Consider the following 25,790-nt stretch of genomic DNA (forward strand, 5'->3'; position numbering starts at 1 on the left):
TGACATTACGAATAGACGTGTCTCCATATAAGCTGCGCCGATATAAGTTTCTTATGCATCTTGAGGTCGACATCAAGAGGAGGATTAGTGCTTGTCGTTGGAGGGCTTTCTAGACATTTTATAGACTCATATACATGGTTATATCTCCAAGAAGGGTTCTTCATACATGACATTGACTCTTTGACTTTGATGACAAATCCTAAGGCTCTCAATGGGAGCCATCTAATAAATAAAATCTCTTGCTCATGAAACCCATGAAGCAAGCTTTACAAAAATAAGTTTATTCTCTATATTTCATCATTTACAAAAGTCACAATTACATGTCATTATGAAGACTAAACCTAGCTACACTTTTCAACACAAGTCAGCCCTCCAAGAATCCCTTCCAATTAGGTCAAAGATTAACCAAGTCAACAATGGTCAATCCTTCTTCAAACAGCGTCCAGCTTCAACTTCGGTCCCCAACTTCAAGTCTGCAACTTCGATCCCTTGGAACAATAGAAATACTTATTTTGGCACGTGACAATCTTCTAAGAACTTCTTCGTCGAGTAAGTCAATGTCTTCAAAGTCAACAAGAGCCAAAGCTAGTTCAAAACAACGTTTCAGCCCTCCTGCAACTTGGATCTGAAATTATTGACCTCCTGCAACTCGAACCTACAATTCTCTGCCTACAGTAACCCTAACCCTTCGCACATGTGGACAGAAATACAAAGAAATTAGGTCTTTCTCTTTTGTTAGGTCTTCTTTCTTGTCTTCTAGCCTTCATCGCTCCTCTTCTTGCTTGATATTGAACTTTTCTTGGTGTAGATCGAATATATCAAATGAGGTCGAAGCTACGTCTATTTATAGCATTTCAATGAGGTCAAATAGCCTCTCTTAAGCCGACTTGTCACTGGTAGGGCCGACTTGTGCTTGGAGGCTCATAGGACTTTCTAGACCCATAATTAATATCTTTTACATGTTACAACTTGTCCAGTAGGGTCTTATAGAAACAACAAGGACTTTTTTGACTCAAGAAAAATATTCTTTTGACATGACAAGCCCTAGGAGCATGAAATGCATGCTTGACCTAAATGACCAATAAAATGAAGCATGAAACCCATGCTTAAAAATAATATTTTTCTTTCTTCTTTTTATTGTAACATAAGATATACATATTGACATGAGTACAATGACAATTATGAAGACTGAAACTAGTTACATTTTCCAACACCTAGGAGCCAGGACGTTAGGATTCTCTTGTCTAGCATGTAGGATCCTTGACGATGTACCAGTGGACCCAACGTGCCCCCAGGCTGGCCTTGACACTACTTGATGGGCATGCCATGATCCAAGGCCCGAATGAGGATGGTCATTCTTAGGATGACTGAGGGATTGTTGCACCTGATGAAGCCCTAATGTTGGAGAAAAGAGGCACCACGTTGCTCATATGACACCCATGGAAATGATGTGTGGCACCCACAGCAAGATTTTGGACCCTCATAGTTGCTTTGATACATGATTTGAGGATTTTCCTCAAATGGAGGATGATCATGATGCTTGGAACCAATTTCAGCCTTGTATTTGCCTTAATGAAGCATTTGAAGCCCAAAAAGGGCATGACGTAATCATATTTTTAGGCCTACAGCTCACACATTTGGGCTTATGTTGGCAAATTATGTTGTAAAGCTAGTGGGTTGGCTTGTAACCCTAATTTACTCTTTGTACACTCAAAAATCAAACTTGTGTAGGGCCTTTTAATTAGAAATTAAAAACAATAGGCCTCAAGGCTCATTTAAAAAGAGAGTCACCTCATCACTTGTGGAGAACTCGGCCTCTCTTAGAGATTTCGGCCTAGCCTTTTGTACTTCGTTATTGTGTGGAGATGTGATCTTTTGTGGATATTTGGCTATTGGAAACTAGTGCTTGTTGTGGAGATATCATTTTGGGTTAAAGAAGGTTTGTTCTTGGATATCTTGTGAGTAATTTTTATTGAATATCTTTCTTGATTATTACATGTAATAAATGTTGCTAGGTTTTTCTATGTTCCATATCTAAATGTTTATGTTTATATGAAAAATTTAGTGAATTTTAGCATGCTTTAATTTGTATCCTTGGACTTCCCTAGAGAACCTCCTAAAGAGCTTTTCTCTAGTAAATTTATCCCCCCATAAAATGATAGCTAGGGTAAGCAAGTGAAAACCTAAGGTTGCCCCCCTCACTCCCTTCAAGGATTTGATATTTCCATGGTTAAATTCTCTTAAGACTCCATAAACCAAGTAGATGGAAGGCACTGGCATCCATATTGATGATCAAAAATCATAAAAATTTACCTTTTTATCTCTCTCCTAAAATTTCAGCCCTTCAAGGCAAGCCACTAGGGTTAGGGTTTGAGGCCAAATTCAACTAGGGCATGAGCATTAAGTTGATTGGAGGCCATTTTACCTCTCTAAATCTTAAAAGAACAAAATTTAGCAAGTTGCATGGTTGCAAGTCCCTCCCTAGGGCTGACATCATCAACAGTAAGCAATTCTAGGGCTAGAAAAACCATAATTCTGCACTAAGGCTTCAACTTAGGATCACTTGAAGGTTTGTGGCTCTTGTTGTTAATTAGATCATTAAAGCAAACCTTTTCTCTCTTCTTGTATGCCTAGTTGTGTTATTTGTGAGTCATACATTGAAAACCCTAGGCTACAAGTCCATCTATGTATGCTTCTTTGTAGGTATGTTATTCCTTATCTCCTGAAATTGAGCCTTGTTCTTAGCCCATGTACCTTGAGTAAGCCTACTAAAGTGTCACCTTTGAACCTTGAACCTAGAATATCCTTTAGGTGACCTATATTGGGAAGCCTCCCATGTGGTGAAATTCCACTAAAGAGCAGGAGGTCGAGTGTTGAGGTGACATTGGCATCCACCTCATTGTGTTTTAACCAGGGTTTTTTCCTCGTGAGGCATCTCACAAGAACTGCTAGATTTTGACTCTTGAGGCAACAGTGATCACCCTTATTAGACTTAGAGAGTTGTTACGGATTACCCCCTTGAATTGGAGAAGAATAAACCTAAAGAGTGGTAGAGGATTATTGAGATGACATTGGATAAGCTCTCCTAGTTTCCCTTAGGTCTTCAACTTGTACATTGGGACTTTCAGCGATGTTTCTGGAGATAAAATCCATTTCCTGGATCAAGAAAACTATGCTTGAACATTGTTGATTAGTCTAAATTTAAAGATCTACCTTAAGAACTCATTTAGCGACTCCACATGAAGAAGGTGCATCTAGAGATACTCCACGAGAAGTTTATCCCAAAGGTTTTTTCCCCTATATGTTGATTCCACAAAAGTTTACCAAAGAAGGATTAAAAAAGCTTCTCAATAGTCAATTAAGAAAAGCATTGAAATCCTCCAAGACATAGGTGCTTTATTCCTTGACTCTTTTGAACAACAAATAGCTAAAGAAGTCATGGCCTCGTGGAAGAGTAATTTGTATAAGGCATTGGATATATCAACTATCCAAGAATCCCAACATAACATCCCTAAGAAATATAGTAAATGGCGCCCTAAATATTCAAGCAATAATGTTATAACAGCTAAAGAAGGCATTGAAAACTTCCATGATGTAATTGAAAAGCATGAAGTAGAACACAACAAAGAGGACATTGTGATGAAACTCTTTTCCCTTTCATTTCAGGAAGATGCTAGAATGTGGCTCCGAAATCTAGATGATGTTAATATTAAAACTTGGAATAAGTTTCGGGATGCAATTTTGGAACATGAAGAAAGATAGTAGACTCTAATTAATTAGCTCCATGAAATAAAGAAGAAAGATAATGAAATTGTAAGAGAATTCAATCTTAGGTTTCGAAAGCTATTAGACAAGATACCTACAAACATCAAACCTAAAAAATAAAGTTATCCTATTGTACTATACCAATGTTTTTGAAGGCCCTTTTGGTTTCTATTTGAGAGAGAAGACCCAAAGTACTTTGAAATCATCCCAAAACATGGTCGGTCAAAACAAGAGAATTTCATTGTTTCAAGCAAAGTAGATCTCTTTGGTTCTCCTACGGCGTTAACATCAAAATTTGAAACTAAACCAAGAGCCCTAAATTCAACAGGTCCAGCTTTGGATGCCATGCCAACTTTGAAAAATATACAAAGCAGCCTACTAGCTCCCTTAACCAATAACAAGTTGGATGGTGTTGTCATTGATGTCAACCCATGGAGTTGACTGGATTTGACTTTGACCAAAAACACCAGTCATTGATGTCAAATGGTTAATGAACGCTTCTTTATTAATTGTCAGATTACATCAAGTTGGCAGCTACACTGTTGGATGGTTGAAAACCCAAGTCCTAGGGTTTGGGTTCCCTGGACTGAGGATGTGCCCCGACTTTGTCGAGGGTTTTTGGTAGGTCAAATCATTGAGTTTGGGTCGAAGATCTATGTCATTAGATTCTCCTCGAAAAGATGTTTTTGTTGATATGTGGTATGCCCTGAGAGGCCTCCTGGTTTGAGAGATATTCACAATTGAAGTTAGTAACCCCAGTTTCTGGGCTAAAACCCCAAGGGGTAGTGACATGACACCTCCTCCTACAGTTCTCAACATATGACATTGTTTATCATTGTAATCTCACCCCATATAAGTTACATAACTTCAAAACCAAAGACAATAAATCAATCATTGACTTAATACACTCATGTGTCACCTACAAAACACACCAAAGAGGGTTAGTGTACAAATTTCTTAGGGCATAAACAAACAAATTTATAGTACTTATAAAATAAATTAACCATACCTTAAGGAATCTTAGGAAGAGTATTAAATTATTTTCTTTCATAAAAGGTATCCCTCATATTGTAAAGGCTAATATCTTTTACTCATAAAACTCACGACCTTTCTCACTCATAAGGTTCATGGCTTTCCTTACTTAACACACAACACATGAAATAATTAATTTCTAATAATTTAATTCCTTATGGAACCTCTCCTAGTCACCAACGTTCATTTCAATGAAGCCCTTCTTAGCCCACACCTACGTCTATAAAAAGGAGACATTATACCTTACCTCACATATCATAGTTCAACATATCTTATGCCTTTATGCTCTGAAATAGTTCAAATTCCTGAGGTAGAATAACGAATTTCAGAAGACGGCTAGGGCTTGTTTCTCTTGTCTTTTACTTAATTTGGATTTTCTGGGCAAGGTGTTTCGCAGGTACACTCTCCCTTTTAAGCTTTAAATCACTCCTCCAAAAGCAATAACTTCAACGCATGATATTTAGACCCCTGAGGAAACCAGCGAAGAAATCTCAGTGAGTTTGGTTTGTTTGTCACATGTTTGGGTGGTGTTTTTTGAAAAAGAAATCTCAGTGAGTTTGGTTTGTTTGTCACATGTTTGGGTGGTGTTTTTTGAAGGTTTGTTCTTGTTAAAGGGTATTGCAAAAAGAGCAAAGGTTTAAGAGTGAAATATCTCCAAAACAACAACGAAATCTTTTAATGATTAAGTGCAGTCTTGTTACAGGTCAGTGAATTGCATATTCTTCTGTTTTGGATTTACTTGAGTTAGTTTTTTTATTACAGTTGGAGGTGCGGTCCTTAAATGGCATAACCATGACACAAATACCACTCAAATTCTGAAATTTAAGGTCAAAATTGCAGACCAACGAAGGTTGATTTAGAGTAGGGTTTTGCATTGCAAAATTTTTGTATCTTGTGATGGTTTCACTTATCCTTGAAGGAGTATCCATATCATTTCTGTTTTTGAAATTTAGTGATTCGACTGGGCATTAAGAGTAGGTCTCATTAGGGCACAAAACTGTTTTAGTGCATTCATCACAGGTTTTCCTTTTGGCTTTTTGGATTCGCTTGGGTAAACTGTTTTTGCAGGTGGATGACAGCCCTTACATGACACAACTGTGACATGATTATGCACTGAAATTACAAACCAATGAAAGGTCATAGGTCTGTAGTAAAAGACGTGAAGTTTGGAATAGGTTTTCATTTGCACATCAGCCAGTCTCCCTTTCTTTTTGGACCTTTGGATGTATGTTAGTATTGCATTGGCACCTACTTCATCGTTGACAAAAATACAAATGTAAAGACACCTTAGTCAGAGGTCCTCTTGTCAATATATGACATTGGATTTCACCTTAAGACAGTGGTAGTAATCTCTTTGTATATCAATGAGTAACCTCAGGAATCAAATGCACTAAGCCAATGATTAATTTAGCAGCAATTCTGAAACAAAGTAAAGTAACAAATAATCATTATGCAATAACACTTGCCTCATGTGACCCTGCAACAATACAAAACAGTGAGACTGTAAAGATGATAATGACTTTTGATGACTAGACTTTGTTGACATATAGACATCTTTGTGACAATCCTAGTGTAATAGTGAAAACAGTGACATGACTTGACATAACTCTTTGACTTGACTTGATGTGATGGCAGCAGTGCTATTGTTCATATGATTTAGTAGTGGAACTATGCCATTCATTATGATGAATTAAGGATTGTAACAATAATACAGTAACTTGATTGTATTGTCTGTGATAATGTGTACTTACAACGACCTCAGTGATTTAATTGGCTATCCAAGATATATGTATAGTTAATTGTTGCTTGCCATAAAGACATGACATGTTGACTTGACATATAAGTATACAAGACTTGACAATGAGTTGACACATAGATTTGGCATTGATACCTTGAAAATGACATTGTGATAGTAGGAGTACATATATATTGTTTCACTTTTAGTTCACAACAGCTAGATAAAAACCATTGACATGACAATTCCTATGTGACAGTGATCTACTTGATATGATAGCAATAAATGATGATGGCACATTGACTATCTGAGCAGCGGCAATAAGACATATGCTGGTAGCCCTCCTTGGGCAAAGTTTGAGAGCATTGCGAGCAGGTCATAGGGATGACCCAAGGCACCTTGGTTTGAGCCATCATCACACTTTAGTGGCCGGTACAGGCAGTTTGGTATAGTGATGTGGGTTGCCTGCATATGAGCTTTGATGCTTATTCATTCGTAAGCAGTGCAGTGAAGTGACGTGCAGTTGGTACCCAGTTTGTGAGCTCGTGAATGCTCATCTATTCATGTGCAGTTGAGCAGTGACAGTGATGTGCAGTTGAGCAATGGCAGTGATCAGTGATGACAAGTTGTATAGTGGTCAGCTTGTGCAGTGGTTAGTTGACTTGGCAGCGTTAGCAGTGAGGCCTTGATGTGTTGTATGTTGAATTTCCACGACCTTGGGTCTAAGTTAAAGTCTTAAAATCACTGACGCTACCAAGCCAAGAATCTCAACCATAAACTACTTTGCACAACGAAAATATAAAGCAGTAAATCACATATGCACAATATACACAGTTTTAAACAAAATTGTACAATATGTACAATCCCAATCTTTGTTATATTAAACAAACTGAGTAATACAACAGTCTATGGTTTACAAGATACAATGACAATCTTCGTTGCAGCTTCTATGTCGTATCTCGTCCTGTCAGTCCTTCGCTTCCGTGCTGCTCACTAGTAGTGCCTTAGTCCATCAAAGCATCTACACATCGAGACTCCAAGAGGGTTGCCTCCTATCACCGTCGCGAGTCACATCTGCTACAACGAACACAAGCTCATCAAACTGCTCCCTGGGTAGGCCTAATTCCTGAGCTCCAATTTGCCACGCTAGCAACAACTTTCATCCATCAAAGTGTTGCACTTTGGCACCTATCTTCACCCAACCTTCAGCTGCTCTTAGTCCTTCAAGATAGCTCGTCTAGGGCTACTTTGGGTAGCCAACACGCTGCCCTCCAATAGTCCTATGGCACCCAATATCGTCACTATTGGATCTGCACCTAATATGACTTTTCCTCACCTCAGAATGTCATTAAATGGCTCCAACATGCTACAACAAGTTTGATCCAATTCTGGTCACCAAACTGTGACCCAACACATACCAAAACATTGTTGTTTGTGACTCCTGCACTGCTGCAATTTCTGGGACTAGTTAGGGCACACAACACAGTCCCTAACCGTCCTCAAATCTGGCCCAGAATTGCCCTTATGAAATGTGGTTGTCCTTCAATGGGAGGTTGCCCCTCCACGCTGCTCTTTTAGGGCAGATTCAAGCCCTTAAACACAAACTTATCCTCCTAAAAGACAACGACATCCTACAAGTGTATAGACAGACAGACCTGTGGCAGCCTCTTATGAGGACTGTCCACCCACCAAACAGCCTCCAAACTAACTCGCTCTCCCTGCCTTGGCTGCAGCCTACAAGAATAGAGCTTCGGCCCTCCCACCAGCAGTTTTGCCCTAAAAACGGACCCCTAAACAAACCTTAACCCACGATGTTTCAGATCCTCTTTTGTTGTGGTTAGGGCACAAAATTCTTCTCTCCAACAAGTTCTCTTTCTAAGGTATGTGATGCATAAGATTGGATGCTTCAAATGACTTCAATACGCCTTGTATTTATACACATACAAGGGCTCAACATCACATTTGAAGTGACACATCCATTGGCTCTCAAGTCAGCCTACTTGTCAACCAATAATTACTAGTCAAATTCAAAAATTCTTATCTCTCTAACGACAACTCAGATTCAGACGATTTTCGTTGCGTTGGAATCATATTTCCAAGCACCATCATCCTCATCCATCACATGTTGTGAAGCCATCATGGTTTTGCCCCAAAACACTATGGGTGAGAAAACCCCATACTTGGGTTCCAAGACCACAAGCTACCCTTGTGGTGCTTTGCCCACCAAACCCTAAACCCTAGGGCATGGAGTACCTCCCAAGCTACACTGTTAATTTTAGGTATGTTCTATGCTGAGAGCAAATTTACTTCAATTTTCCATATTAGCTCAATATCAATTCCAGATTAGCAATCACATTTAGCAGGATAGTAAATTGCCAATAGAACATAAACATAAATCACAGAAAACAAGCCAAGACAAGAGGACACAAGATGTGGCACCAGCCAGGGACAAACCCCAATGTGGGGAAACCCTTGATCAATTCTTCTTATGTTCTTCAATAGTTCAGCAGAGCAAGAGAGATAGTACATATACATCAGAAGTCAACATTTGACTTGTCATAATAAGAATAGAGATCTTCTCTAAGAATATGACACATGAGGTAGCTGATCTGAACTCAGGTGAAGGCAAACTGCTTCAACTGATCCTCCAAGGTGATTCCATCACCAAGCTCCACCCATCACTGTTATGCTGCATCTCATCATGTTGCACTAATCATCACTGTGATGCACCCATCACTATTATGTTGCATCTCATCATGTTGCACTAATCATCACTGTGTTGCACCATTGTCACTGTGCACTATGTTGCACCATTCATCATGTTGCACTATGTTGTGCCATACTGCACCATGTTGTGACCATCATGTTGTCACCTATCACATCATTATGCTGCACCACTGTCACTGTGTTGCACTATAGGACTACTTATGAACACAGCTCCTAAAAATGTCTCCACTGTTGGCTATGGCCTATGGCCTAGCCCAGCAGAGAACTGCAACTAGGTCTCTCCATACAATGATGCTTCCCATACAAAGGAGCAATGTGAGTTGATGTCATATCTAAAGAAAACCAAAGCATATTGATGCCAACCATATTAAAGTGTATCGATCAAGAGAAACAAAGAATACATATTGTGGATCGTGATACATGAAGTTGTCTGCCACGTCTACTATATCATGTCACTGGGGAGACTACCCTGTCATGGATACTATGTTTGCCATGTCATATAATATATATACTGTCTACCATACTGAGATCCTGTCAGCCATACCATGTATATACATGTTGTTCACTATCTGCCATGTCAAAGCATTGTCTGCCATATCATGTATATACATGTTGTTTGCCATACCATGACACTGTCTGCCATATCATGTATATACATGTTGTTTGCCATACCATGACACTGTCTGCCATATCATGTATATACATGTTGTTTGCCATACCATGACACTGTCTGCCATGTCAAAGAAACATTGTTTGCGGTATGTTGTTTGCCATACCATGCCATACACAGTGTGATGATAATATATAATGCAAACAGAGTGCAATGCGAGTTTATACAATGAGTGTGATGTTAATTACAAATCACAGAGTATACCATACATATTGATACATGTATTACAGTGTGTTGTAATTACATACGTTCTACGGACGTGACTGTGCTTTTTAGCGAGTCACCAATTATTCCATATGCAAGCCAGAGATTATGACATACACAGATATACCTTATGCGAAAAGGGATTGCGGTCATACCATATGTGAGACAGTCCTATAACAGAGATGCGAGAGCATTCGATACAGAGTTATGAAGCCACCTGCAAACTTCTATATTCCACGAACTATTAGATATTCAAACCAATCAAGGGAACATTAGACCTGCGTTTAGGTCACTCCCTTGCTGCGTTATGAAACCTTCCTCCTTGACTGCGTTAGCCTTCATGACTATGTATTAGTTAGGGCATCCTTTAGGACAGCGTATCCCTTTTGATCTCTCCTACCACCAAAACCCAAAGACAAGTGGAGAGAGATCACAAGAGATGATTGTTCAAATGACTTGAAGGCCACCTCTATTTATACTAAAACGTTGAGGATATGTGGGGGAAATTTGGTTGCTGGTTGACCTTGATGAATTGTCCCATAACACATATAAATTCATATCTCTATGAATACATGTCGGAATCGAATGATCTTTAGATCAATCCTACACCTCCCGACGAGAGGAATCCAAGAAAAGTATCAACGACCATAAATAAGAAGACCCACATGGAGTTTGGCCCTAGTTGCCAATTTTAACACTCCCTCTCAACTAGGGAGAACTCCATCTGCTAATCCATCTGCCAGACTGTACTATCTCTGCCATCAGTGCCCTGCACTGCTCTGCTGAACTATGAAGAAGAATAAGTGATTGAGAATGTATCATACCATCCTCTACTAACCCAAAGTCAATCCCAAAGAAAATAGTGTCTCATACCACTTTTAGTGATCCAAAATCAGTTCCAAATAAAGAGAGTGTCTCATACCACTCTTATTGATCCGAAATCAATTCCAAATAAAGAGAGTGTCTCATACCACTCTTACTGACCCGAAGTCAGTTCCAAAAGAGAGTGAGTTATATCACTCTTACTACCCCGAAGTCAGTTCCAATTGATCCTAGATCAATATCATCATAGCATAGGGAGTACAGCAGTAACACAATGCGTCCATCCGTACTACTAAGATCCCTATCCTCATTTCCCTTCTCATTGGCCAAATGAGAGGTACTTCCCATGAGTCCCAAACTGCATGGGTAGGATGTCTCAGCAAGAGAAGGATGAACCAGTGTTGCACGAAGTGCCCCCCCCCCACAGTTCCAAGCCCCGAAGCGCGTCCCGTATGGAAGTGCCTAGGAAGCTTGGCCGAAAGCGGCGCTTCCGAATTCGGAAGCGCCGCTTCGACTTTTTTAGCCGCTTCCTGGAAATTTGGAAGCGCTATACGGAAGCGCCGCTTCCGAAGCGCCGCTTCCGAAGCGCCGCTTCCGAAGCGCGCTTCGTACGGCGCTTAGGGCGTCGGAAGCGTGGCGCTTCGGAGGAGGAAGCGTACGCTTCCAGAAAAGCTTCCGGAAAAGCGTTTAGAAAATCTTTTTTTTTTCATTTTTTTTTCTAATTTTAGGTGAGTTTGCTTGTTGGGGGTGGGTCCACCTTAGGTTAGGGTGACGAATGAAGGCAAAAAAAAATATAAATATAGCAGATGCTCCCTCATGGTAATGTTAAATTCTTAAAGTAAAAGTGACATTCTCCTTTATTTTTCATTTTCATCATTTTACTTAAATTTTAACATTACCATGAAATGACTCAGGATGTTTGAGAGTGGTTCCAGCCTCATTGGACTTCATATGGAGAAAATAGAATTTCATATCCTATTCAAAATTCAGCAGACTTAACAGTTTTCAGGAATTCAGGATCAATGGGATTGTGGCATTTCATTAGATTATATCAAGTATGAAGGTATGCGATTAGCATTTAATCAAGAGCACCAAGCCCTATATGTACCCTAGTGTTGGTGGTGTTAATTGTTGAACTTCTTTGTCACGTGGCACGCCCTTAGCAAAAAATTACCTTTCAATCAAGTCAAAATCATCGATCAAACATGTTAAGATTTTTCTACCATATTTTAAGTCTTGAATTAGGTAGTTTGATCAAAATTGGGCAATGTTGACTAATATCCCTAGACAATCAAGGTAGAGGCAAAGGCTAGACAAGAGGAGAAGAATCTAGATTCTAGATCATTAATGTACAATGGATGTTATATCTATCTTGATTTATGCAAAAATATGCGTGTTTTCATGTCTTCTACAATTAATTTGGTATTTGGGATGTTTGTTTTGAGTATAAATGCAAAAAAATAAATATATATATATATAGCAGACGCTTCTGCGGATGCTTCGCTTCCTAGATTTTTGGAAAATGACGCTTCGGCATCCCCGCTTCCAAAAAACGCTTCCGCTTCATGCAACATTGGGATGAACCACTCATCCTGCCTATATGTCGCCAGGGGTATCCCAGGGAAAGGTTGAACCACTCACCCACAATAAATCACTAGGGGAAGGTTGAACCACTCACCCTGTACACAATAAATCACTAGGGGAATGCTGAACCACTCACCCTGTACACAATAAATCACTAGGGGAAGGTTGAACCACTCACCCTATGATTGTGTCTCGGCAGGAGAAGGATGAACCACTCATCCTGCCTACATAGCAGACCATTAGGGGAAGGCTGAACCACTCACCCTATGGTTGCTCATCGCTCCAAGATGTACCCCCAAGCCCCCACAGAGCTCTCAGAGCTCAATGTCCATATCATACAGGACCCTTAGGAGAGAGTCTCTCCACGACTCCTAGTCGTTCTCGGAAAGTCAAGAATTTGACCTTTCCCAGGGGCTTCGACAAAATATCGGCGACCTGCACATCAGTCCCAATGTGATGGAGCCTTCTTGCTCCTCGATGTACCATATCCCAGATAAAGTGGTACCTGATGTCTATATGCTTGGAGCGATCATAGAACACGGGATTCCTTAACAATCGAATCCCCCTCTGGTTGTCACAGAAGATCACGATGATATCCAACACGTGTCCAGACAGCTTCGCATGAGCTCATACTCGCAACTATGTATCGGGCCTCAGCGGTGCTCAAAACAACCGTCTTCTGCTTCCTGCTCATCGAGGATATTGAAGTTGAACCCAAAGAGAACCAGCACCTAGAAGTGCTCTTGCAATCCTCCACACTGCCTGCCCAGTCAGCATTTGAATAATCATGCAGCTTCATATTTCCAGCTGTGTATCTCAATTGTGCCCCAAAGATATCTCAAAAGATTCTTGTCACCAATCCAATGAGGCTCAACCATATATGAGCTGAAAATGCTAATTGCAAAACATATATCCGGACGGGAGTTCACCAAGAACATCAATGCTAGTATGAGTTTATGAAACTCAGAGGCATTTTCCAAATCAGGTTCGGCATCACTACCGCATAACTTCTTAAAGTTAGGCTTCATTGAGGTAGTCACGGGCTTGTAGTTCACCATTCCAAATCCGGAATCCAACTCCCTCTTACTTTTGTAAATGAGAGGGTCTGCACCTGTTAGAAAGAGGTCGTCCTCATAAGGTGCCAGTATGAGAGGTCTATCATCCACAACCTGAAAGCAATGGTTTGGATCGGCTTCACTCCTAGTGAATCTCAGCTTCATTAGATAGTTGTCTATCCTTTCATACCAAGCCCGGGGTGCTTGCTTCAAGCCATAGAGGGCTTTCTTCCACCTGCTTACATGAGATTCCTGATCATGAATCTCAAACCCCTTGGGAATGGTCCCCTTGTAAGATTTCCTTTGGTACATCTCGGGCATGTACCTTCATGCTCTTCTTGAATTCAGGCATCCCTGTCACCATCTGTCTCACATCAAGTAGGGCTCCACAATGAAGATGGGCATACCTCCGATGCTATAGAAGAGATGTGTCAACTGACATGGTCCCCAATGGACTTCCTGCAACTAGATACAAATTGCCAACCCTAAACCCATGAGTAAAAGCATCTTGAAAATTCCATTTTCAAACATGTACCTTTCCATCGATGAATGCCACCTTGAAACCTTTGACTTCCATTGCCGAAATGGACACCAGGTTCTTCTTGAGATCAGGTACATAAAGAATTTCTTGTAAATGAATCGTGCTACTCTCATTCAATTGAAGGGTAGCATTCCCTACACCCTTTCCGGGATAGGTGGCACTGTCTCCAAGAATAATCTCCACGATTATCTCATTCTCTATCAAATTAGAGAGAGCTTCCTTGTATCCAATGAAGTGCCTTGAAGCACTACTATCAATAAGCCAGATTCCCAGAGTCTGGAGAGGGCTGACATAAGATAATACTCAGAAGCAACATTTGATTCTTCATACCTGGAGTTCCTTGCTTTCTTGAAGAGTCGGCCATTTCCTTGATGACCTGCATTCCTTTTTCTTTTGCCATTGTACCTGTCATTCCTTCAATCATTGAAGATGCCCCTGGAATGATTGTTATCATCATCAAGTGATGTGTCCCTTCTATTCGGACACTCCTTCGCATAATGGCCAAACTTATTGCAAGCAAGGCATCTGCCTTTCCTTCTTCTTAGATCCGGACTTCCCATTGAAGTGACCTGTAGGTAGGACACCAGATGCTTCCATTGCGCCACTTTGATAATCTTCTCTGCTTTGACTTCACCCTTGGTGAATTTGAAGTGGGATGAGGAACCCATTGAGCCTTTTTGTCCTTTCCAACTGTCTTTGGTGATTGCTCGTTCCCTCTTTCTTGGGCTTTGTCTTCACCTCAGCTTTGATACAATGTTAATTTTAGGTATGTTCTATGCTGAGAGCAAATTTACTTCAATTTTCCATATTAGCTCAATATCAATTCCAGATTAGCAATCACATTTAGCATGATAGTAAAATGCAGATAGAACATAAACATAAATCACAGAAAACAAGCCAAGACAAGAGGACACAAGATGTGGCGCCAGCCAGGGACAAACCCCAATGTGGGGAAACCCTTGATCAATTCTTCTTATGTTCTTCAATAGTTCAGCAGAGAGAGAGAGAGATAGTACATATACATCAGAAGTCAACATTTTGACTTGTCATAATAAGAGCAGAGATCTTCTCTAAGAAGATGACACATGAGGTAGCTGATCTGAACTCAGGTGAAGGCAAACTGCTTCAACTGATCCTCCAAGGTGATTCCATCACCATGTTGCACCCATCATTGCTATGCTGCATCTCATCATGTTGCACTAATCATCACTGTGTTGCACCATTGTCATTGTGCACTATTCTTCACCATTCATCATGATGCACCATACTGCACCATGTTGTGCCCATCATGCTGTCACCTATCACATCATTATGTTGCACCACTATCACTGTGCTGCACTATAGGACTGTTTATGAACACAGCTCCTAAAAAGGTCTCCACTGCTGGCTATGGCCTGTGGCCTAGCCCAGTAATGAACTGCAACTAGGTCTCTCCATACAATGATGCTTCCCATATAGAGGAGCAATGTGAGTTGATGTCATGTCTAAAGAAAACCAAAGCATCTTGATTCCAACCATATTAAAGTGTATCAATCAAGAGAAACAAAGAATACATATTGTGGATCGTGATACATGAAGTTGTCTGCCATGTCTACTATATCATGTCACTAGGGAGACTACCCTATCATGGATACTATGTTTGCCATGTCATATAATATATATATTGTCTGCCATACCAAAATCTTGTCAGCCATACCATGTATATACATGTTGTTCACTGTCTGCCATATCATGTATATACATGTTGTTTGCCATACCATGACATTGTCTGCCATGTCAAAGAAACATTGTCTGCTATGTGTTGTTTGCTAGACCATGCCATACACAGTGTGATGATAATATATAATGCAAACATAGTGCAATGCAAGTTTATACAATGAGTGCGATGTTAATTACAAATCACAGAGTATACCATACATATTGATACATGTATTACAGTGTATTGTAATTACATACGTTCTACGGACATGACTGTGCCTTTCAACGAGTCACCGGTTATTCCATATGCGGGCCAGAGATTATGACATACACGGATATACCTTATGCGAAAAGGGATTGCGGTCATACCATATGTGAGACAATCCCGTAACAAAGATGCGAGAGCATTCAATACAGAGTTATGAAGCCACTTGCGAACTTCTATATTCCACCAACTAGTAGATATGCAAACCAATCAATGGAACATTAGACCTGCGTTTAGGTCACTCCCTTGTTGCGTTATGAAACCTTCCTCCCTGACATCGTTAGCCTTCATGACTGCATATTAGTTAGGGCATCCTTTAGGACAGCATATCCCTTTTGATCTCTCCTACCACCAAAACCCAAAGACAAGTGGAGAGAGATCACAAGAGATGATTGTTCAAATGACTTGAAGGCCACCTCTATTTATACTAAAACGTTGAGGATATGTGGGGGCAATTTGGTTGTTGGCCGACCTTGACGAATTGTCCCATAACACAAATAAATTCATATCTCCATGAATACATGTTGGAATCAAATGATCTTTAGATCAATCCTACACCTCTCAATGAGAGGAATCCAAGAAAAATATCAGCTGCCATAAATAAGAAGACCCACATGGAGTTTGGCCCTAGTTGCCAATTTTAACATACACAAATCAACATAATATTGTGTAGTGGTTAGCTTGAGTAGGATTGTACAGTGGTCAGTGGCTACCAGGATTTGACAAGATACGCATTATCTTCATTACAACATTATTATATTGATTCAGAGCACAAGGCGATCTAGTGTGAAAATTGTGAAACGTGGTCTTCTGGCTCGTTAGAGTGGCAGGGTGGTGCAATGCAAGTGATTGGAGTCACCTTCAAGTTGTGGCCTGAGAACACTTCAGGGCGGCAAGGTGGTGCTAGGGAAAGTTGTGGCTTGCACAGGGCGTTGTGGCGTCCATTCAATTGTGGCTGATAAACTAACAGGGCAGCGAAGCATCCTTTCCGATAGCAGCTGGTAAACAGAGTGTTGGGGCACTCATCAGGTTGTGGCCTGATCTACAGGGCATCGGAGTGTCCTTCTAGTTGCAACAGGATATTAGGGTCTAATAGCGTCCTACAGGTTGTAGCTTGTGAATTAGGGGGTTGACGCCTCCCTCAGTTGTAGCTGAAATCTTGATGTAATCAATTTTCTTTTAACAGGGAGAAGACAATTACTAAAGAAGCGTTCGGTGGTTTTTGACCCAGAGGGGGTTTTCCACCTAAAAATCTTTGTGTCCTCTGTTTTATTTTTTTGCATTGTTGTATGGTGTTGTCTACTGTTGATTATTATTTATGATCATCTGAAGAAGAACCATAATAATAACTGAAGATTAACTAATGCATTGAAGAAAAAAAATAAAAAGTGATAATTGCTAAGAAATATTGATTCACCCCCCTCTCAGTATTTCCAACACAACAAACAATGACAAACAATAGATTCCTTCAGTTAGAAAGAAGTTTACAAAATTGATTCCCGAGGAGGAATACAACATGGAACAAAAATAGACCACCCCAAGATCAAAGACTTTCAATTCCTTATAAATCCTCCTATTATGGTAAATGAAGAGCACTTTTCATGGTGTTGGAAGTGTCAAGAGTTACATGATGATGGATCTTGTCATGCACCTGAAATTGAGAGGGAATCTTGAAGTGAGGGATCGGATCGCATGGATGGCCTTAATTATTTAGATGAGGAAGATTTCATTTACAAATATTTTTCCATGACGAATGATCGAATGAAGCAAATAAAGGGAAAGAGTAAAGAAGTAAATAAGCTCATGAAAATGTATGGCCCATTGCCATCTCAAGAAGAGATAAGAAAAATAATTTGAGAGAGAAGCTTACATACATATCAAAGAAGAAATCATGTTGTCGTTGTTGTACCCATCTTGTCACAAGTTCGAGGAAGCAGTGTAGAAAATTTGTCAAGGATCGGAATCATCAACCAGCCAAATCTTATATCATTGTAAACCCAAATTTTGTAAGTTATGTTGTAAATGATGCTAGTATGACCATTTAATTTTGTAACAACACCTAGGTAAGCCTTTGATTTTGGCGACGAATTTCATCCTAGGAGGTTTTTTAACCTCACCGAATTATGTGTGTTTCTAAACACGGATAATCGGCAAAGTTTTTCCTCCAACTTAAACCCCAAAGCTAGGGTGGAATTCATTGACAAAGTCTTAGGTGAGTCCTAGTGTTATATCGAGTCTTTGTAAAATTGGTTTGGGAATAATTTAAGCTATTTGGCTAAATTATTTTATTACAAATCACTTGGTTTGTACTAGATCATATTGTGTCGTAGAATTGGGTAATTATTTTGAGGGTCTATAACGAATGTGTATTCCCCCTTTGAGGGTTGAATTATTTGTAATATCAAATGTAAAAAATATTTTAGTGCATGGTCCCTCATATTTAGACACCACGGTTCAAGTATTTGAGGGTGGAAAAAATATTAATCCCCTCTTGTGTCAATTAATTAATTTTTTTGGCTAAATTAAAATTAAATCCTAAGCCAGAAAACTAATTAATTTAGAGTCAAAAATAATTATAAAGAAATTAAAATTCTCCAAATGGAAAATAATCAAAAAAATCGTGGGTAAAAGAAAAGCAAAATTTTGGAGGTCCCCCACTAAACCAAAAATGGATATTTTAAAAAAAATTAAGCCCTTGGACCTTGGTGGTTAAGTCAAAGTCAAAATTTAGAAGAAATTAATCCGAAAAACTAATTTTTGGATTAATAAAAAATGGGTTAAGTGAAATTCGAAATTTTCCTCAAAATAGATATTTTCGATGGCAGAGATTAAAAGATGAACAAATTATTATCAACAGTCAAGATTATTTTGACGGGGATCAAGCCAACTAGTCGTTATTTTCCACTTGGAGGATTTCTCTATAAATAGAAGTCATTTTTGCTTCTCAAAATATTATGATTGGGCTATCTCTAGATGATGTAAATTTGTAATGTTGGCATTGAGCCATTGCTCTGCTGGGAACGTTTTAATATCATAATAAAAAGCCTTTGGGGCTCAGTTCATGGTGTTTTTGTTCCATTGATCTATGGTACGTGTTAGTTATGTGTTAATCCTATATTGTGCTTCATTGTTATATAAATTGTTATTTCATTTGTCGATGATAGAACATTTTATTGGTAAAATTTGGTTTTATCTTAGGTGATCCAATTCATCATATAATCTAATGATTTGGTTTGAGAAAAATTATAGAGATCTGCAGGTACATTAGCCCTTGGGCTCCAAGTTCACAGACTATGGAGAAGGGCCAACCTTGTTTGGGCTCTAGGAATTTTTATATGGTGTTCTAACTTCGCTAAAGGGTGTGGCCAATATTCTAACTTTCGAAAAATACATTGATCCATTGCCATTATTCAGAATTTATTTCTCAAAAAAATTATTTTACAAGCATTATATATTTGTAAATATTTTGTATATAATTTTTTGTAAATTATTTCTAACCCTTGTTTCGCAGCTTTTGGGGTCTTGGGGTTATTTTAAATTTTGTATATATCGGGGTTTTGGGAAAAAATTATTTCATTTGTGCAGATGAATTTCTCAAGCCATTTCAAAATTTTGTGAGGGTTTCTCTCACCCAAGTGAGACGTCTAGCCCTCTTGAAGGAAATCGTTGGGGTTTTGAGGCAGATCTAGGCCTAGGAAGGCAAGATCCAGCATCTAGCTTACGTCCAAGCTCAACGCACAAGAAAAAGAGGAAGCCGCTATCCCTTGGAGACAAATTTGTGGCATTTTTTGGGCGATTTAAAAGATCTTAAGCAAATCTTGATTTTTGCAGGGATCTGAATAATTTTTTAGGCCTTCTAGGCCTAGTGTTAAGCCTCCTATCCCTAGCCCTGGCCTTTTCTCCTTGTCTTGGTGAGCCGATGGCCTATTTGGGCCTTGAAACCCTTGTCGTGGCCCTAATTACTCTAGCCTTCAACCCTTAGGGCCTTCTAGGCCTGGCTGCAAGCCTTCCCAAGACCTTATCCCTCCTTCGCTAGCCCTCTTCCTCCTCTATCTACCCTTCGTGAGCCTTCCTCCCCTCTGCCGAAGGCTTTACGGCCTCTTTCCCCTAGGCCGCAACCTCCTTTGCCCTTGCGATAGCCTCTAAGAGGCTTGCCCTAAGTGTCGCAAGCCCTTTACGGCAAGCCTAAAGGCCTCCTCCCTCCTTGTCGTGGGCCTACTTGGCCTTTTCCCTTAGCCGCTGCCTTTCTTTGAGCCTCTAGCCCCCATCATTGCCCTATCTTGGCCTTCTTTGCCTCATTTCAGTCATTGTTTGAGTATCATTGAGTTTTTTGCCTCTAATACTTGGTGGTTGCAGGGATTGTCAAGAGATTTTGGACTAATATTTTTGGTTGCAGGAGGACAATCACTAGAAGAGTTTTAGGCAAGCAAGTTGGTCATCTTCAAGGCCTATTGGTTTGCCTCTTCAAACCCTCATTCTTACCTCTGTTTTTCTAGCAGCCTCTGATCATTGCACTTACAGTGGTAAAAATCTCATTTTAAGTGGCATAAAATCACTAATAACTCACCTAAACAAATTAACAAGTCATTATGTTAATCTAGGTTGTCATTGATGTCAATATGGCATTGACCGAGATGTCAATATTCCTGAGATGGCTAATGATAGTCAAGACTCTTGTTTGACAAGGATACCATGAATGAAGATGTCAAGCCACTAAGAAGAAGTCTTGTCCTAGATGCCTATTGTTCATAATGGATCACTGCACTATCATGATGACATATATGGTGACATTACATTTGATGACATGGAAAATGAAGGAATTGGAGATCACTTGATGACATGATGATTAAAGACATAACAAGTGGTGACCTCACTTAAAAACACTTAGTGACAAAAAAGAAGCCCATACTGTCCTAATCATTTCTGCACTAAATAACGACCAGTCACATTAAAAATTATTTTTTGCTCCTTAGAGGCAGAATCTCATTATGAGACCTAGACCATCTTTTAGAGCATAATTTTGCCTTTCCAATGAGCTATTACACAGCCCGAAACTCCAAGCGGTTTGAAAGTTATGAATTTTGAAGTTAATTTATTAAATCTGGAAATGGAGCCGACCTGAGCAGCCTACACAAGTCGGCCTCCAAACAGAGGATGTGACTGTTCATTTCAAGGACGAAAAGGGTATGTAAAGAGAGGCTCGGACCTCTGTTTTCCTCAAGAAATTTTGGTGAAAACACAGAGAAAAGAGACGGAGCAGTAAGGAGGCCAAGGAGGATAAAAGGATATAACTGTTTGGGCAAATACTTTTTCTGTTTGGGTTACTTCTCTAAAAATCTCGGAACATGCTTGTGTTGAACTAGAACTTGAGGAACTCAGACAGTGATATACCTTTGCAGCCTCGGATTTCAGAACTATACCACAGTTCGAATTGTAGCCCTATACTTAGGCTTGGACCTGTGGAGATAAGCCTAAACAGCTCGGACTTACCTGTGTGGAGGGCTCAAAACTATTAGCATTTAAAGGGATCAGACAGCAAGACACAAAACAGTGGACAACATTTTTGGAAGGGTCAGATTTGTTTCAGCTTCAGACCTGCCTTCAAAGGTTCGGACTATCACCTGTGAGCTCAACAATAAAACTTAAGATCTGTTGCAGCGTTAGGAGCTTGGACCTGTGGAGTATATACCTCAGCCTTGTCTTCAAAAACTTTCACCGAACTAAAAAATCAACACCTCAGACTTCGGATCAGCTGATCTTAAGCTCAGTACTAGCCACAGAACATCTCAGCAGTGGATCTATGTTAATACCATTAAAACCTCAAGCCTTCTAAACCAGTGATACTTTGAAGGTTCGGTTTCAGTGAAGATATAACTGTGGAATGACTGTGATTATCAAGTTTTCCATTCAATGAAGGCATAAACAGTCAACAAGTCAGTCTAGAAGTGATGGTGGCCTAAACAAGTTATAAGACCTTGGACAGTGAATCATTTGGTGGACAGTGAAGCATTTGAAGGCTTAATCAGTAATGAAATGAAGACATGAAGTATTAAACAGTGAAGTGAAAAAGATCTTGGACAGTGAAGCATTAAGTGACCTGGAACATATTTTCACAGTGAAGTGTTGGAGCCTTGAACAGTCAAACACTAGGACTGTTGGGAAGCAGAATTTGGGTCTTGATTGAAGTAAACCTATTGTGCAACAAGACCTCATCTAGGAACAATCACTATATCAATTTGGAACTATACATTGTGCATCTCTTGATTGGGCTTTGGGTTTGAACATATTTAAAGTACTCGTGAAAGTAGCCTTGAAGAACATTTGGTGCATTTAGAGACTAATTGTATTAGTCCATTGGAGCAGTTATTGTAGACATCTTGGAGCACCTATTGAAGAGCTTGTGGAGAAATATCTTGTTGGGCAAGCATTGTGAAGACTCCCTTGGAGAGTTCTTGAAGAAGCCCTTGAAGAGGCTTAGAGTAGGTGCAAAACTTGGGCTGCCTATTGAAGACACCTTGAAGGTCTTGGAGATATTATTGGAGACCATGATGCATTGAAGCAATCATGAGGTGACTTTGGAGATCTTTGCTTGGGTAATATGAAGAGTAGTGGTGACACCTTCTGAGAAGACAAGGTTGTCATTGATGAAGTGATTTGGAGGAGGCATTGCTAAAGATAGACAGGGCTCGTTGAAGAAGATTTTGGAGCCGTGAAGAACAACCTTACATATCTTGACAAAGCGAAGCTATAGGATTGGTGTCCTTGGAGCTGGTGCTCCTAAACTCAAGGTTGGTGCCTTGGATAAGATAGGGTCAAAGCCCTAGAGGTCGGAGCCTCACTAAAGTCCAAGTAGGTGCTTGGCACATCCCAAGTTGGAGCCTGGGTGTCTTCATCAAGGGTTGGAGCCCTACCCATATTGTACTTGATTCATTATAAAGATTATATTAATAAAAGCATTTATTTCTATTGTTCATTTTGTGTTCTAAATATAAGTGATCTAACTGGTAAAAATAACAAATGAAAAGAAACACTGATTCACCCCCCCCAGTGTTTCCAACACATTGCACAAATTGGGTAATCATTGTTTGGCATATATTTCAATTTTTTTATGACTGTCATATTGTTTAGATAAGCATAACAAGGTCTGATCATAACAGTGACATTGGCATCTGAAAAGATCCTAAGATCATTAAGTTTCATTGTGTGGCAAAGTGGTTTAGTATTGGGCTGCCTCATTTGCATTTTTTGCACTAATATGCATTTCATTTTTTGCATTCTAAAGTGCTCTAATTGAAATTAACCTACTGCTGTTATAAAAATTGAGCATAAGTTGCATAAGGTTTCTAACATTGGTTCATGCTCTATTGATAAGCATAGCTCATTGTGGAAAGGATTGTTTACATTGTTTGCATTGTTTTCATTGGATTGTGAAGAGATTGATAAATTGGTTATATTGCTTAAGAATACTAACACATTGGTTTCTTGTGAGTATCATAATCCTAAAGGTCATAATTGTGCACTAAGTAACTCACTCATATAAGCACTAATCAATCTCAAGAATTGAATATCATTTTTTATGGTTAATATTGCTTAAGGATATTGGAAACCTAATTATTTAACATCTAATTGGCATTGTGGTAATTTGTTGTCTATCTCTTGAGCAATCTTTTATTGGCATCCTTTTCATTCTTGTATTGTCTCTAAAGAACCTTGGTTAATTGTTCTAAGTAATATCGTGGATAAGTGCTCTAATCTCTTAGCTATCATTGTCATTGGATTTATTGTTCATGGTTAAATTGAATATCTATTGTGAAAGATAATTTATCTTTGGCACATTGGTGAATCGTTATAAAGAGCATTAATCTTGTTTCTTGTTTAAGTACTTGAACAATCATCTCTTGGTTACATTGGATATATCTTTTGAGCAATGTTGAAATTGAGCACTCTATCTTGTGATTAAGATTATCTCTTATTTGTCAATTAAGTACTCTTTTGTCATAATTAAAGATCAATTATAACTAAGTACTTAAGATCATAAGTAATCTTAACTCAAGAGCACTCAAATCAAATTTGCATTTGCATTCTAGGCCTAGTCTTGCATTAATTAACTTACCTCCAAGCATAGCTTGGTTGATAGACATATAGGGCCACCCTTCATCTTGTAGCTTGCGAAGGATAGACCCTCTCTAGTGGTTAACACGGTGACCTTGCCACAGTGTCTGCAGCGCTGGAGGCACCGAGTGTTAGATTTCAAGGGGAGGTATCGATAATCAAATCTTTGCTTGCTTCGCCTTGACTTCTCTCTACAACCTACTTTAGAGACTAGCCTCAAAACAACTAAGGACTAAAGGATACATTTAGTTAGGCATATAAATTAAAATCAACCAAGATTTTTGCATCTCACCTAGATTGCAGGACTTGCAATTGATATAGGATAGCTAAGCATCTCTTAAGCAGTGATTGTCCATCCGATCATTTGGTACTTAATCGATATAAAGCAAGTAGTTGACTCGATAAGGCACTGGTAAATAATCTAATCTAATACTTAAAACTTGCTAAATCAACCAAGTGGCTAGGCCATTCAATCGTGTCTCCTGGATTTGTTGGTTGCCAACAAATCTCGCATTTTCACATTCCATAGGGACTACCCCCCATAGCCTGTTGTTGGGAGACAGCTAGAATGGAGAGGGCAAGGATCAGAGTGACAACCCCTGCTCTAAGTCGTTGTCGCATCGTGCTTGTACAATTTGAGCGACAGGGTTTAGAAGCCTCAGTTTGAAAAACAAACCTATTAGAAACTCAATAATAGACAAGCTTTTTTATCAGATGAGGCCAATAAAAGTTCTTCTTCAAGGTCCCTATTCCTCTCCTTAATCTAGCAAAGAGCCCATCTCATAAGGAGATGCCAAAGAGATTTTTAAATGATGGAAAAATAAATAAAGATTGTCTCGTGGTTTTCCATGTGATGAATCAAGGCAAAAGGGATGGTGGTCATGTTCCTTTCTACATTACATTGGTAATAAATGACTTGTTTCTTTACAATTGCATGCTTGATTCAAGAGCCTCAACAAAAGTGATGAATTAGTTGGGTCTTAAGACTACCCATCCATACAAGGATGTTACATGGATTCTAGAGAAATTAAAAATGTGTGGCTAGATTATGGATTTTCGTGTCATGTTAGCATCATACCAGACATTTCATTGTTAATGGATGCGGGTGTTGTAGATGTTCCTGACCCATGGGGTATGCCCCTGTGCAGAAAGTGGGCTGCAAGCCTTAGTGGTAGTATTCAAATGGACATATCTTATGCTACTATACCTATTTGTGTTAAGAACCTATGTCACCTTATACAAGGAACCTCCTGTAAGGAATCATGTTATAGACCAGAATGAGTTAATTGATGAGGAATATGATATGAGTAGTTATCTTGTCCTTGCTCATTCACTAGCCCCTATAGTTGAAGGTGTATTTAAAAATGAAAATGAGAGGGCTTGAAAGATGCATTTTAATGGAGCTCAGTCTGTAACAAGCGCATGAGTTGGAGTTGTTTTCACATCTCCTCAGGGTAAAAGTAAGAGTTTCACTTACAGGTTGAAGTTTGAAAGCAGCAACAATATTGCACAGTATAAGGCATTGTGCATATGTCTGGATGTGGCTAAAGATATGGGGTGTTAAGATATTGAGACTGGCA

The 25,790-nt window shown here is 39.4% G+C and overlaps 1 protein-coding gene across 3 annotated transcripts in view; it reads right to left on the bottom strand.

The window, feature by feature from the left end:
- The window catches only part of LOC149137967 (octanoyltransferase LIP2p, chloroplastic-like), a 75,022-nt gene that overhangs the window by 34,745 nt on the left and 14,487 nt on the right, over positions 1–25,790 (bottom strand). Inside the window, exon 1 of one of the 3 annotated variants that reach the window (XM_089449250.1) lies at positions 5,045–5,249. The exons of the other annotated variants lie outside the window; for them this stretch is intronic. The gene's annotated coding sequence lies outside the window, so the exon portion shown is untranslated. Of the gene's footprint in view, positions 1–5,044; positions 5,250–25,790 lie in introns of those variants that run through there. 3 annotated transcript variants of the gene reach the window in all.

Source organism: Pinus tabuliformis, chromosome X (genome assembly GCF_031772625.1).
Source record: "Pinus tabuliformis cultivar Carrire ecotype Pingquan chromosome X, CPIR1, whole genome shotgun sequence".
Classification (NCBI taxonomy): Eukaryota; Viridiplantae; Streptophyta; class Pinopsida; order Pinales; family Pinaceae; genus Pinus; species Pinus tabuliformis.